Source organism: Megalobrama amblycephala, linkage group LG15 (assembly GCF_018812025.1).
Source record: "Megalobrama amblycephala isolate DHTTF-2021 linkage group LG15, ASM1881202v1, whole genome shotgun sequence".
Classification (NCBI taxonomy): domain Eukaryota; kingdom Metazoa; phylum Chordata; class Actinopteri; order Cypriniformes; family Xenocyprididae; genus Megalobrama; species Megalobrama amblycephala.
In genome coordinates, this window is record NC_063058.1 from 27,831,305 (window position 1) to 27,846,475 (window position 15,171).

The window sequence follows — 15,171 nt, forward strand, 5'->3', positions numbered from 1 at the left end:
GAGCGGAGCGTCAGAATGGTGAACTGCGGTCTTGTGACTAAGAAAAACGAGCCAGGTATGAATCATCATATTCACTTACTGTTACCGTTAACTGTTTCCTAACTGAACACTGAGGCTATATTTTGGAAAGCTGAGGTGTTTTTCAAACGAGGAAGTTGTCATGAGGGCTTTATCCCAGTATTACTACTTATCTAATGCCAAATTGAGAATCAAGATTTTTGTGTTTCAAAGAGAGATCATGATTCATGAACTAAACAAAATAAGATGATTTACCAGAGGATTTGATAAAATGCAGTCTGTTTAAACTGTTTAATTGATCTGAAATGGATTTTTTATCTAAAAAACAGTTTGAATGATTCAATGACTCACTCATAAATACCATTACTGGATGAATCAGCGTTTTTGAACGAATCTCTTGAATGAATGATTCAATGACAAATATATTTTTTAACATTCACTTGTTGCCACCTGGTGGTGTAACGATGTAATACAAACTACCATAGACGTCAGTGTTTATATCCGAACTATAAACTCTTATCCCAGTTCTTTTGTGATTTAACAGAAATAGTGTGTGGTTAAAAAGCTGTTTGTGAAGCTGTTTCATACTAATACATACTAACACTGCAGATTTGAATGTTCTGGTATGATTTTGTCAATGGTTTAGACACATGAGAATCATCATTTAGGAAGTTATAACAATTAATCGTGCAGCTCTACTGTGGACTGCTATTCTTAAGCACAGCCTCAGTGTAATACTGCATTAAGTTTTCACAAATCAGTCTGAATTCACAAAATCATGAAGAATGCAATTATTTTCATATCTACAACAGTGCACTGCAGATTTACAGTCTAAAGAAATCTGAATTTAAAGCCACAAACTATCTTTACTGCGGTGAAAAACCGTTGATTTTATCCGAATTTAGGTTTTTCTCTCTTATCAATTGGGGCATGTTGTCACGTGTTCCCGTTCACCTTTAATCTGTTCTTTATGAGGATGGAGCCCATTTAAACCCTTTATTTACCTCTCAGAGAACTGTATGTGAGGTTTATTGTAATGTTGTTCTGCTGTATTTGTGATGTTGTTGTTGTTGGTTTGTGTGACTCAGTGCCTCTGAAGAGCATCTCAGTGGAGGTTCGGGTTCAGGATCATATAGCCACAGTTTCCTCCACTCTGCAGTATGTGAATGAGGAAGAGCGCCCCCTGGAGGCCTAGTTCGTCTTCCCTCTGCCTGCTGATGCTGCTGTCTGCCACTTCAGTGCCAAGTTCGGAGAGCAGGAGATTGTGGCAGAGGTGCAAGAAAGAGAAACTGTGAGTCCAAATATAAGTCTGCTGGAAGCTTATTTGCATATATTTTTACTGTGCACCATGTAACAAAATTGTGTCTCACAGGCGAGGGATCATTATGATGACGCTGTGAGTTCGGGTCAGCAGGCGTTTCTGTTGGAAGAGAGCAAAGAGAGTCCTGATGTGTCCAGACTGAGTGTCGGGTGTCTGTCGCCGGGTCAGAGCGCTGCCGTCACCATCATCTACGTCACCGAGCTCGCTGTGCAGGCCGACCACTCGCTGCGCTTCTGTCTGCCGGCTGTACTCAACCCCCGATACACACCAGCAGGTACTACAGCAGCTGCTGACACACACTTTATTAGTGGAGAGAAGCTGATTCTAACACACTGTGTGTGTGTGTGTGTGTGTGTGTGTGTGTGTCAGGTTCAGTTGCTGGGATAGTCTCAGAGATTTCATCAGGATGTGGATCTGTTCCCTACACGCTGACTCTCAGTGTCCATGTGAGCTCTCCAAAGCCCATCTCCAAACTAGAGTCCAGCTGCACTCTGGATCCTCTAGTGTTCCTCCACTCTGATCACACTCAGGCGACGGTACTGTGTGTCTTCATGTGTTTATCTGGATGTGTGAGCACAGCAGTTTGATGCATGTGTTTTTATGTGTGTAGGTGAATCTGAGTCCTGGTCACATGTTTGATAAGGACGTTGAGCTGTTTGTGTACTATCAGGATACCCATCAGCCCTCTGCTATAGTGGAGGCAGGAGTGACCACTGCCCCATCAGGTATGACCTGCAGCTCACTGGGATTATGGGATTGAGTGATCAAGCTGTCACTGACTCTCTCTCTATTTCAGGCTCTCTGATGAGGGACCCAGTGGTCATGATAAGTTTGTACCCAGAGTTCCCAGAGGAAGTGATGTCATCACTGGCAACAAAAGCAGAATTTATTTTCTTGATGGACCAATCAGGCAGTATGGAGTGTATGATGCATCATGGGAAAGGAGCACAGTCGCGCATGGAAAGTGCAAAGGTAAGACTTAAAATGTGCATTTGGGTCTGTTGACATGTATTCTGATGAGACACATATCTGTCCATGTCTCTCTATAGGACACTCTGCTGTTACTGTTGAAGAGTCTGCCCATGGGATGCTACTTCAATATCTATGGATTTGGCTGTCGTTTTGAGTCCTTCTTCACTTTCGAGTAACTAGATCTTCATTCATAGATATTCAGACATTCATTTTTGAAATGTGTCTGAGGAGATGTTTTTCTGTCTTTGCAGTCAGAGTGTCGAGTACAATCAGGACACAATGGATCAGGCTCTGAAGATGGTGAAGAAAATGCGAGCAGACATGGGCGGCACAGAGATTTTACAGCCTCTAAAATACATTTACAGTCAGCCCTGTATGCCCAACCACCCCAGACAGGTACAACAACACCTCAACATGCATTAATGAACGAATAGATTACATCATTGTATGTACATTTATGACAATCAGGTTATTTTCCGATCATTCGTTTTTGATTAAATATGTTCTGGGGTTGAACAGGAAAAATCAGTTTGAATATTCATTCTCTGCATGTGGACAGGAGTTAAACGCCCCTGTCCGCTGATTGGTCAACCAGACATTAACCCGTGCCATCATCAGTTCTGCTCAACAGAATAATAGTCCTCCGTCCAATGCTTCAACTGTACGGATTTTTAACATATTTATTTCAACTACATTTCATCTCTTTCTCATCAAACAACCAGACTAACTAATGGCTTGACACAAACTGTACCAGGCCTTTAATTTCATAAATATTAATTTACTCCACAACTGCCCCCGAGCCTACAACTTTGGCACACCGCCTGCTTTATTTAGCTCAGGGGGTGTCTGGAGGCCACTGTCCTGCAGAGTTTAGCTTCAGCTTGCCTCAACACTCCTGCCTGGAAGTTTCTATTATGCCTTATTAGACCTTGATTAACTGGTTCAGGTATGTTTGATTGGGGTTAGAGCTAAACTCTGCAGGACAGTGGCCCTCCAGGAGCAGGATTGGAAACCCCTGATTTAGCCTAACTGACCAACTATAAAAATCTGTACGATGTGGTAAAGTGCAAACCTGTATCGATTTAAGTGTAAATATGCAGCAGTCATAACTTTGTTTTAGACAGTATGCTGAGTTTTAGACAAGGGCTGAATTTGAAATGATGACATATGGATTATTTAGATTATTTTGTATCTGTGTATTTTACTGTATCAGCTTATCAGTTAGTCGTGTTCTATTTTAAGTTATTTTTCATAGAGAAGCTTATACAAATGTAGTCTATCACTGGCATATGATATGTCATAGGCATCTATGTATATAATGCATGTTATTTGTTTCTCAAAGCAGTGCTGTTGTGTCAGTGATGTGACTTTGACGATGAGATATATTTGCAATTAATGCATTAAAAGTTCATACAATTGCAGCTAAGGAGGACTAATATTCTGCTGAGTGAGATGGAGAACTGATGATGGCACGACTTGATCTTCGGCTGACCAATCAGGGGATATGGGAGTTAAATTCCCGCCAATGTGTAGAGATAGAATATTCAAGCTTGTTTATTTATTTTGATTCATTGTTTATTCATTTTCCCTCAAAAAAAAATGAAAAATCAAGCTGAATTTTTTTTAATGAAAAAGGAGCCATTTTCAAATTTTTCTACTTTCAATATTAAATCAACAAATGACTAAATGAATCATACATGGATTACACAGCTATAATTGCTTAAATTAACCATATTAGTAATATGTCATGTACACTTGCAATTTATTCAACCGTATTTACAAATATACGTTTTTTCGTTTTAAATGGGTATATATATAATGTCAATATATAATGTAATATTTTTAAACTATAGGACTTTTATAATATACTTGTCATAATTATTAAAACCTCATTCAAAATTGCTGTTTTGAAATCACTTACTAGGGTACAAAATTGTGTTAAAACGCAATTGTGGTAAAAGCTGTGAAACATGCATGTGTTGAAGTTGAATAGCAGACGAAAGAGTTCTCACAAAAGCTAAGAGAAGGCTATAGCTACAAGAGCATTTCCAAGACACTAAAAGTTCCTAGAGACACAGTTTACAGTATAGGTTTGTAGAGGTACATTTTATTGTCTTACTCGACTTGTCTAAGCTTTTTTTAATAACAGTTTAGAATTTTGTACCCTGTTTTAAAGTTTAGATTTACAAATACCCTCCTCACTTGATGATCCATAATCATAGTCTTGACCATAGATCCAGCAACTAGACTCTGTCACGGTTACACACAGAAACAAGATGTTAGGATCCAAGCGCAGCATTTATTTGGTATATCACAAAACAGGCAAGGGTCAAACTCCACAGCACAGTCCAATCAAACAGAAGACCAACAACAAAAGTGCACGTAACAAATAATAACAAAGCACAAACAAAGGTAGAAACAACTGAGACTAAATAGACAGAAACTAATGAGCAAACACAAAACAGCTGGGTGCAATGAAACGAGGATAATGAGTCCAGGAGGTGAATTATGGGCAATGTAGTCTGAGGTGAACAATAGTCCTTGTTGGGCTCATGATCATGACAATACCCCCTCCTTACAGAGCGGCTACCAGACGCTCCATGAGACAACAAAAACAAAAACAACTCAGGAGGGAGGTGGACTGGAGGAGGACCAGGGGGAGGGACGGTGGGCCAGGACCAGAGCCCCTGACTGAAGGCCAGGGAGGAGCCGGAGGAATAGACCACGGGGGCTCTAAGAAGGTTGGGGTCCTGGCTGAATGCCAGGGCAGCGCTGGAAGAACTGACCAGGCGGGCGCCGGCAGGTCTGGAGTCCTGGCTGATTGCCAGGGCGGCACTGGAGGAACTGACCAGGCGGGTTCCAGCAGGTCTGGATTCCTGGCTGAGTGCCAGGGCGGTGCTGGAGGAACAGACCAGGCAGGTTTCAACGGTTCAAACAGCCTGGGCAGTGGCGGCAGGGCAGAAGGCTTGGATGGTGGCGGCAGGACAGAAGGCTTGGATGGCGGCGGCAGGACAAACGGCGGCAGCAGGGCTGGCGGCCTGGGCAGCGGCAGTAGGGCTGACCAAGGCTGCTCCGTGGCCATATCAGGGAGAGTGGGCAGCTCGGTGACGGCCTCCGTGGCCGTATCAGGGAGAGCGGACAGCTCGGTGATGGCCTCCGTGGCCGTATCTGGGAGAGCGGGCAGCTCGGTGACGGCCTCCGTGGCCGTATCAGGGAGAGCGGGCAGCTCGGTGACGGCAGCGGGCTCAGGCTGGGGCTGCTCTGGGATGGCAGCGGGCTCAGGCTGGGGCTGCTCTGGGACGGCAGCGGGCTCAGGCTGGCAGACTGGTCCAGAGTCAAAAACACCTGAGTGCCTCCTCCAGGCATGCAAGACCGACAAAACATAAAGTGAAGACAGCCCTCTTGGCCTTCGCAGGACTGACAGGGAGAGCATGCGGGACTGGAGCGGGCTCCCTGGCTGGAGTGGACTCACTGACTGGAGCGGATTCCCTGGCTGGAGCGGACTCTGGAGTGGACTCACTGGCTGGAGCGGACTCTGGAGCGGGCTCCCTGGCTGGAGCGGGCTCTGGAGTGGACTCACTGACTGGAGCGGATTCCCTGGCTGGAGCGGGCTCTGGGAAGGCCTCCAGGCCTTGAGGGATGACTGAAGCCTTCCTCCTCCTCTTCTTCCTTTTACGAGAGTGAGGCAGTGACTCCATGCCCTCCTCCTCTGTGGATTCGGGAGCGACCTCGCGGGCTGGAGCGGGCTCTGAAGCAGACACACGGGCTGGAGCGGCCTCTGGCTGAACATGTGTTGCCCACTGGCTTCTATGGCCGAGATATTTGACAAAGCCCCAAAAATCCAGGATCTGAAGCCCCTTCAACTCCCACTGAGGCAGAGGGTCATCGAGGTATCCATTAAAAATCCCTTTTAGCACCTCATCATTATACCGCAGCCCTCTCGCCATAGTCCAGAAAAACTGGGCAAAACACCCTACCTCCCTTCCCTTCTGACGTTGAGCCACCACCGTCAGCCATCCGCTCCCCAATGGAGGCTGGGGGAATAATCCGAAAACTCATGCTGCTGGATCTGTTAAAGTGTGGTTTGTTCTGTCATGGTTACACACAGAAACAAGATGTTAGGATCCAAGCGCAGCATTTATTTGGTAATCCACAGGCGTATATATCGCAAAACAGGCAAGGGTCAAACTCCACAGCACAGTCCAATCAAACAGAAGACCAACAAAAAAAGTGCACGTAACAAATAATAACAAACCACAAACAAAGGTAGAAACAACTGAGACTAAATAGACAGAAACTAATGAGCAAACACAAAACAGCTGGGTGCAATGAAACAAGGATAATGAGTCCAGAATTGAATTATGGGCAATGTAGTCTGAGGTGAACAATAGTCCTTGTTGGAGTGCCCTCTGGTGGCTAAACAGGGCACTCCAACTCATGATCATGACAGACATTTCTTAAGGAAAGAAAACCAAATAAATCAATGGCCTATAATTATGAGGGATCTGCAGTTTTTTGGTGGATCACACAAAAACCACAAAAAACAACAGACACTATATTTTTCAAACTGCACAGAAAACTTTGGTGCAGTCTAACATGTGTAAAGATGTAGTTCTCTACTTCTATGAATCTTTCTGCAGGTTACATCATTACACCACCCAAACATTCAAAAATGTAAACTCTGTCATTAATTATTCAACATCAGCAATCCCGGTGGTTAGTTTTTGTATGAGTGAGTGAGCATAAGAGTCTTCATCTTTTGCCTTTCCCAGAATGTGATCATCTGAGGACGCAGTGGATTAATTTATTTTTGAAGGTAATGCGCCTCCATATACCTAAATTCATTTATCTCTGCGCAAATCATTTTATATCAGATTGCTTTGTGAATGAATGTCAATACAAAACACAGGATTTGCTACAAAGTTGTTACTCAAGGATGGATCAGTACCAACTGTTCATAAACTATTAGAACTATTACAGACAGAAAACCAAAGGTCAGAACAGATTCAGACCTGGACAAACAGCCAAGAACAGACACATCCAAAAGAACTAACAAACAAGAAAAGCTTTGGAATAGGGAAGAACTGATATGGACATATTTGGCTCAAACTGATTTTTAGTATAAACCTAAAGGCAGATACCCTTTAATTGCATTTGAACTGCTTTGTTCATCAATGAACACATGTAAACCAATCAGTGACATTAGAGCTGCTTTTATCATTTAGTCATTTTCAGCTGTTGTGATGCTCATCTTAAAAAAACAACACAAACACATTGTCACAGAACCAAGACAGATTGAAAAGAACCACTGACCACATCCTCCCTAAAACAGAATTTCACATCTTAATGAGGTCAAATCAACACCTCAAATGTATTAAACTGTGAAGTAACAAGAAAACCATTCGAAATCCTTGTGGTCAAACACAACAAAACACAGGTCTGTACACACACAATCCTTGCACCAACCGTATATCGGCACTCTTCTCTGCAGCAGGGGTCCTTTCACAGTCTGTCTGCTGTCTTTATTAAAGGCAATGAAGGCTGTATGAACACTGCTCACTCCTGCCCTAACACTGAGCTCCACTATCCTGCTCCTGATGCTCTCAACATCTGCATCACCTGACCTTTCCTCCTGCTCCAGAGAACGGATCAGGGTCCGAGCCGCCAGCCGGTGGACGGCCAACCTGAGCAACATGGAGGAAATTTGATGGATTAGAAGAGCAGCTGATGTCACTTTAATTCAATGTGTTTCTATGTGTGTTTGTGTGTGTTACCCTGTTTCCTCAGTTGGTTTGAGGCAGAAGTGGAGCTGGTTTGTTACTGGTTGATCTTTCAGACTGTATTTGACTGTCACTGTTCCCTCAGAACCTCCTGAACTCTGTAAAGAGGGAAATTTGTATCATTTAAACAAATGAGAGACACTCTTATTCTCATTAAAGAAACACATGCTACATCATAAATAAACATACATAAACTCTGTTAGTGTAAGTGATGAAGATATGAATGATGGGAAGATCAAACCCAGCAGACCTTTACCTGTGAGAGTGAGCATGATGTTTCACCAGGTCCAGCACCTCTTTAGTGTTACACACCTCTCCATCAGTGAAGATGAACAGCTGAAGAGAGAACAATAATTTGAACATTTAAGCAGGTCGAGTGGCAGTTTGTGGCCATGAAGGCAGCGTCATGGATCGGCTCTCAGAAAGGTGGAATCTCCATTCCAGAACACATTCATTCAGATATCTTTAGTTCTTTGACACACACTGATGATTTGAGTGGGTGTGTGTTTCAGTGGGCGATCTGTCTCAGTGTGTGTGTGTGTGGGTAATGTGCTGCTCGGATGTCAGGTGACCAAAGAGACTCTGGGAATCTGAAGATGTCAGTGTTTCTACTTCCTGTGCCATCAGAAGACAACAGAACTGTTGTTTCATTTTCTGTAACTGAACTCTGTTTCGTGTTTTATTAACATTTAGACCATATTATTAGCATAACAAATTGTAAATGTATGTGACCTGTGGCATTATATTTATGTCACTCTGACCTAGAAACGCATTTTGAGTTTTATGACACATGACGTATTTTTGTAGGCCAAAACCCTGAAGCCAGTGGGTCAATGCCGAACTGGTAAACTCATCTACTCACTAGTCCATTCACAGCCTTGTCGTCTTTATAATCACATTATCATATGTAATTATAATTCTAACTTGAATTTTTAGGGGAAATGTTTTTAAACAAAGACTGGACGAGTTGTCAGAAGTTTAGTGATGGTGACGTTGAAGTCACATGACCATGGTGCCTACCTTTAGCTTTTTTACTTTTGCCGATTGTATTTACGCTTCAAGATTCATAAAGTTGTGAAGATTATCACAATGAACAAAACATGTAAGAATCATAAGCTTTTTGTTAGTCACAGACCTTATTTTCTGCAATAATTCAAAAGCCAAAGGAAAAATGCTATCGGGTTTTTGAGGAGGGAATCAGGATTTAGGGGGGTAATAATCTGGTGGGGGGTTAGAATCAGGCACAAGAGGTGTACCGTGTTCTGAAATATTTGGTGGCACTGGGCGGAGAATATATGAATATTCATGAGATTCCTGTTTCATGTTAAAGTGAAAATATTAGTACATGTTCTCTGGATTTCAACAAAGTAATTGTTTCAGCACTGAATGAAGTTAAGCTTAGAGTACAGTTGTTTATCTATGCACGTGTTGTGTTAAAGGGATAGTTCGCCCAAAAATGAAAATTCATCATTTACTCTCAAGTTGTTTCTTTGTTCTGCTGAACACAAAACAAGATATTTGGAAGAATGTTTGTAATCAAGCAGATCTCGCCCCCCATTGACTACCATAGTAGGAAAAAACATAATACTATGGTAGTCAATGGGGGGTGAGATCTGGCATGAACATTCTTCTAAATATCTTCCTTTGTGTTCAGCAGAACAAAGACATTCATACAGGTTTGGAACAACTTGAGGGAGAGTAAATGTTGACAGAATTAAAATTTTTAGGTGAACTAACAATTGCGGTCATAGATTAGCCTAAATGAGTCTACTGCTTTTAAGTATTTTGTTATATTCTTCTGTTTTGCATTTAAAAGTATGTTGTTTGATGGCATAGGCCTAATAAAAAACTGTGTGAAGACCAAAATCTTGCTCACTGCATTAAAAGAGTATGGTGAGAAATAAAGAATAATATAAACACCCTTAAGTGAGCTGTTAATAACTTTTTAACTCCTTCAGATAAAGTATTTCATGGACAAAAGGTTTCCAGGGTTCCACATGACATTACCTCAACCTACAATCAGATGGTATTTCATGGGTATATAGATGCTGTTTGCAATGGATCTAACTGTTATAAGTCTATACAGTACATGTAATGAAATATATTAGATTATGTTCCTGAAATCCACTCTGAATCCTCCTTTGCTGGGATCAGGATGGTAGTCAATCCAACTAAAAAGTTTTGAACAGCTCTTTATAATATTCTTGAATCAAACCTTCGCCTCTGTAATCGTGCACGTCTCTCCGAGCACAACCCAGTTAATGTTCATGAGGCATGATTTCAGTATCCTCTATTCTTGGCAGGCCCGGTACTAGGCTTGCTGGACTGGGGGGGCAATCACAAATTTTGGTAGGGCAGCATTTTCTAGGCTAATATTCATAGCTAACTTTTTGTTTTTTTGATTCATCAAGAATCGTCTTGTGGCTAACAAATTATAGGCTATAGCCTAATTTGTACTGGCTATGTAGGCCATGTGAATTATTTATGGACATAATAAGGGGCGGAGCCAGACATTGTAAACATTCGGGGCTTAACCGAAATCTATATTTGTCCAATGACATTTTAATTTACTGACATGAAAGGAGTGTTTTTTGTAGTATTCTTGGTTAAAGTTCATAAAATGTACATTATATACCATCATCTAGGGGGGTCTGGGGGCATGCCCCCCGGTAAGAAATTTTTGTGTATTTTAAGGTTAAATGCATCAGTCTGGTGCACTTTGGAAGCTCAAAACTGAGAGCTTCAACCCATGTACAGAGTGCAAATGGAACAAAGAAACAGCATTGACTTGTACCTGGTCATGAAAGAGGGCTCAAACATCTTTTTAGTTGTGATATAGAGTCTCAGTCTACATTGTATTTTCGGATGCACTTCTCTTTAAAACACGCAGCACAGAAACCTCAAACCTGAAAGATTCAGGGCTTTTGGAAAAACATTTGGGGTTCCAGCCCCCTTAACCCACCCCTAGCGCCGCCCCTGGATATAATGTTCAAATTATTCATTGTTAACAAAATTACTGAGGAAATGTTCGCTGACAGCTATCTCAGCATGCAGAAAATATGTTCGGCTGATGCAGATGTGATCCTCATTGTGATATTTTTTTTAGGCTACTTGCTTGAAGATTAGGTGTACACCTGTTTTCGACGTGTTTTCTGATTAATGTTCGTTACTTCCCAGTTTGCATGTTTTTGGATTTTAAGTCAATTTTTGTGAGATTAAATATCATTATAAGCATAATATTCACTTTTTTTTCTGTGATTAAAGTGGCCGATCCTTATTCAATAGATAAGACGTTTTTAATGTTTATGTAGGCATATTCATTTTTATTGTTGGCTGCACATTTTTGGGGGGCACAAGGAAATTCTGGGGGGGCAATGCCCCCCCTAGCCCCCCCCTAGACCCGGCCCTGATTCTTGGACTTCTGATTAATTCCGTCGCGGTGATTCAGCGACTTCGGGAAATGATCCCACCCATAGACTGGAGAAGAGATCCCACCCCTTCCCTATATATTTGGCCGCATTAGAAACGTTCGAAAACAAGGACTTACTGATTAAATAAGTCGGTCCTGTGAAGATTTAAAGCTGATTTAAATGCAGTAGCTTCGGTGTTTTAGTTTCACTTTCGATTTGAAGTAATCGTCATTTCGTCTAACGGAGCGTCAGAATGGTGAACTGCGGTCTTGTGACTGAGAAAAATGAGCCAGGTATGAATTATTTGTTTACTGTTACCTGTTTCTTAAATTAAAACCTTTTTAATACGCGGGAGAGCAGAGATTTTTCATTCAGGGAATTTTTTGCGAGGGTTTTCTCTCAATATACTATCGAATTTATTTTTTTTCTCTCGGGAGATAGGAAAAGTAGTTTTCAATGGTCAAATGGGGCATGTTGTCACATGCTCCGTGCTCCTTTATTTCATTATTGATGATGATGAAGTCTATTACATCCTCTAATTATCTGTCAAAGAGCAGTATTTGAAATGTATTAGTGTTGTTGTGTTGTAATTGAATTGTATTTGTGATGTTGTTGTTGGTTTGTGTGACTCAGTGCCTCTGAAGAGCATCTCAGTGGAGGTTCGGGTTCAGGATCATGTAGCCACAGTCTCCTCCACTCTGCAGTATGTGAATGAGGAAGAGCGCCCCCTGGAGGCCTTGTTCGTCTTCCCTCTGCCTGCTGATGCTGCTGTCTGCCACTTCAGTGCCAAGATCGGAGAGCAGGAGATTGTGGCAGAGGTGCAAGAAAGAGAAACTGTGAGTCCAAATACAAAACCTGCAGGATGATGATTAGTGTATTCATAATACACATTAACTTTAAACTAAACTGTCTTGCAGGCGAGGGATCGTTATGATGACGCTGTGAGTTCGGGTCAGCAGGCGTTTCTGTTGGAAGAGAGCGAAGAGAGTCCTGATGTGTTCAGACTGAGTGTCGGGTGTCTGTCGCCGGGTCAGAACGCTGCCGTCACCATCATCTACGTCACCGAGCTCGCTGTGCAGGCCGACCACTCGCTGCGCTTCTGTCTGCCGGCTGTACTCAACCCCCGATACACACCAGCAGGTACTACAGCAGCTGCTGACACACACTTTATTAGTGGAGAGAAGCTGATTCTAACACACTCTGAGTGTGTGTGTGTGTGTGTGTGTGTGTGTGTGTCAGGTTCAGCTGCTGGGATAGTCTCAGAGATTTCATCAGGATGTGGATCTGTTCCCTACACGCTGACTCTCAGTGTCCATGTGAGCTCTCCAAAGCCCATCTCCAAACTAGAGTCCCTTTTTTCCTGATCCTCATAGCGAGTTATCTAGATCACAGAAGAAGCCATACTCAGATATAATGGGGTTGAAAGAGTATGGCTATGGGGTGATGCCTAGGGTTGAACAGATGCTTGTGAGTTATCTGTCCCCTAGCTCTGCATCGTCCCTGAAGGCCCCAATGCAGCCCACTAAGCCACTAAGAACGTCATCAGCACTAGTGGTTAAAGCATATATGGCAGCGGGTCAGGCTGGCATGTGTCTGCACACTATGTCTATACTGGGTGGTTTGAGAACTGCGTTGGGCCATAGATTTGTCTCTCAGAGCAACCAAAGGGACTGCCAGAGCTGTCGGAGCAGTCTATGGCAGCTATGGTGGCTACTGAGAGGCATCTTTGGGTCAGTTTCTCTGAGATCAAAGAGAAAGACAAAGCCTTTTACCTTGATGCCCTGCTATCACCCCCTGGCCTCTTCGGCCATGAATACGGTTCTCGAGAGGTTCCAGAGCCAAATGCTACCTCCCTCGCCATTCTCCACCCTCTGGGGCTGCTGGACTTGAGCAGCCCCAGCCTTCAAGCTCCTTGTACAGGGAAAGCAAAAAGAGAGTGTCGCATCTCGTGCTTCCCCACAAAAATCATACTGACCGGTACTACACTCTCAGCTGAATCCTTCTAAGCAGAAGCCAGATCTGAGGACCATTCTTCTGACAAAGAAGGCTTTGGCTCAAAAGAAGTCCTGACGCCACCAGAATCAGACTTCTGAGGGCAGCCCCCCATGTGGTGGGCCACCTCATTTAATGGTGCCTGCTGCGTCAGGCTCGTGCCCTCTGAGGAGGTTCGAAGAGCAGTCAAAACAATTGTTTCCTGCCACTTTGCTTCAGGTCACCAAGGTGGCTGCTCAAAGTACACTACAGGACAGCCTTAAGAGGCTCCCTTAGTAGATTCTCTGGCAGAGTGGATGCTTCTGCCAAATGTATCTCAATGGGTCCTGCAGATGGTAGAGGAAGATCGAGGAAAGGATGGAGTGTTGTGTCCGATATTAGATCTTCGACAGCTGAATCGTTCAGTCAAAAATCTCAAGTACAAAATTCCTCAGGTTTGCTTTCAGGAGCGAAGCGTTCCAATATCGGGTCCTTTCTCCCTTCGAGCCCATTGAATAATTTTCAGAAAAGTTTCTGACATTGGCAACAGTTTTCCTTCTAGCTATTTCTTCTCTAAAGACAGTCAGGCAAGGCAAGGGAATTTTATTTGTATTGCACATTTCATACACAATGGTAATAAAGAGGAAACAAATACATTAGATGGATCTAAATGGCTCTATCCATCAAAGCGGATCTAAATGGATTAGGAGTAGGAGTAATCCATGGAGTAGGAGATCGTCAGGCCCTATCGGCATGTGCCTTGAGTTTGCACCATGGATGGTTAAGTCTTTCCTTTACCCTAAGCTGGGACGTGTCCCCAAGGTGCCGACCAATGTACCGAGGCCTATCGTGTAGCAAGCCTTCTGCCCTCCTCCTTTCAAGGATCAGGACCAAGAAAAGTTTAATCTTCTCTGTCCAGTAAGAGGGTTGGATACATATGTCTACAGAGCTGCCATGTGGAGAAAATCCAATCAGATTTTTGTCTGTTTTGGACTGGCTAAGAAAGGTCTTCCTGCTTCTAAGCAGACTGTTAGCAAATTGGATAGTCTAGGCCAGTGGTTCCCAACCACATTCCTGGAGGCCCACCAACACTGCACATTTTGCATGTCTCCTCAATCAAACACACCTGATTAAGGTTATCAGCTCATTAGTAGTGACTCAAAGATCTAAAATGGGTGTGTCAGACAAAGGAGACATGCAAAATGTGCAGTGTTGGTGGGCCTCCAGGAATGTGGTTGGGAACCACTGGTCTAGACTATCTCTCTTGCTTATGAGATCTCTAGTCTAGTCTAGTTGTCAGAGCTCACTCTACCAGGTGTATGGTGGCCTCCAAGGCCTTAATTTCGGATTTAAACTACAAGAGGTTTGTGATGCGGCGGGCTGGTCTTCCCCGTTCACATTCGTATGCTTTTATAGCCTGGACCTGGGCTATAAAAGTTGTGCCAAAATTTCACACGGACAGGCACTTGTAAGTACGGCATTTGGGCATTTTGTTCCCAAAGCGTCACTGATTCAGTGCAAGTTCCCTCAAAAGGTAACGTCTCAGGTTACGACTGTAGTTCTCTGAGAAGGGAACGAGACACTTCTGCTAATAAAAGCTAATGCCGGTCATGAGCTCTAATGCTTTCCTGGTCATGACGTCACCTGCCCGTGACGTTCCATCTTGCCATTGGACTAGTTGACACACGTGCTTCAGACG

The 15,171-nt window shown here is 43.2% G+C and overlaps 1 pseudogene; it reads left to right on the forward strand.

The window, feature by feature from the left end:
- LOC125247033 overlaps window positions 1-15,171 on the forward strand; it is an 18,046-nt pseudogene continuing 2,875 nt past the window's right edge.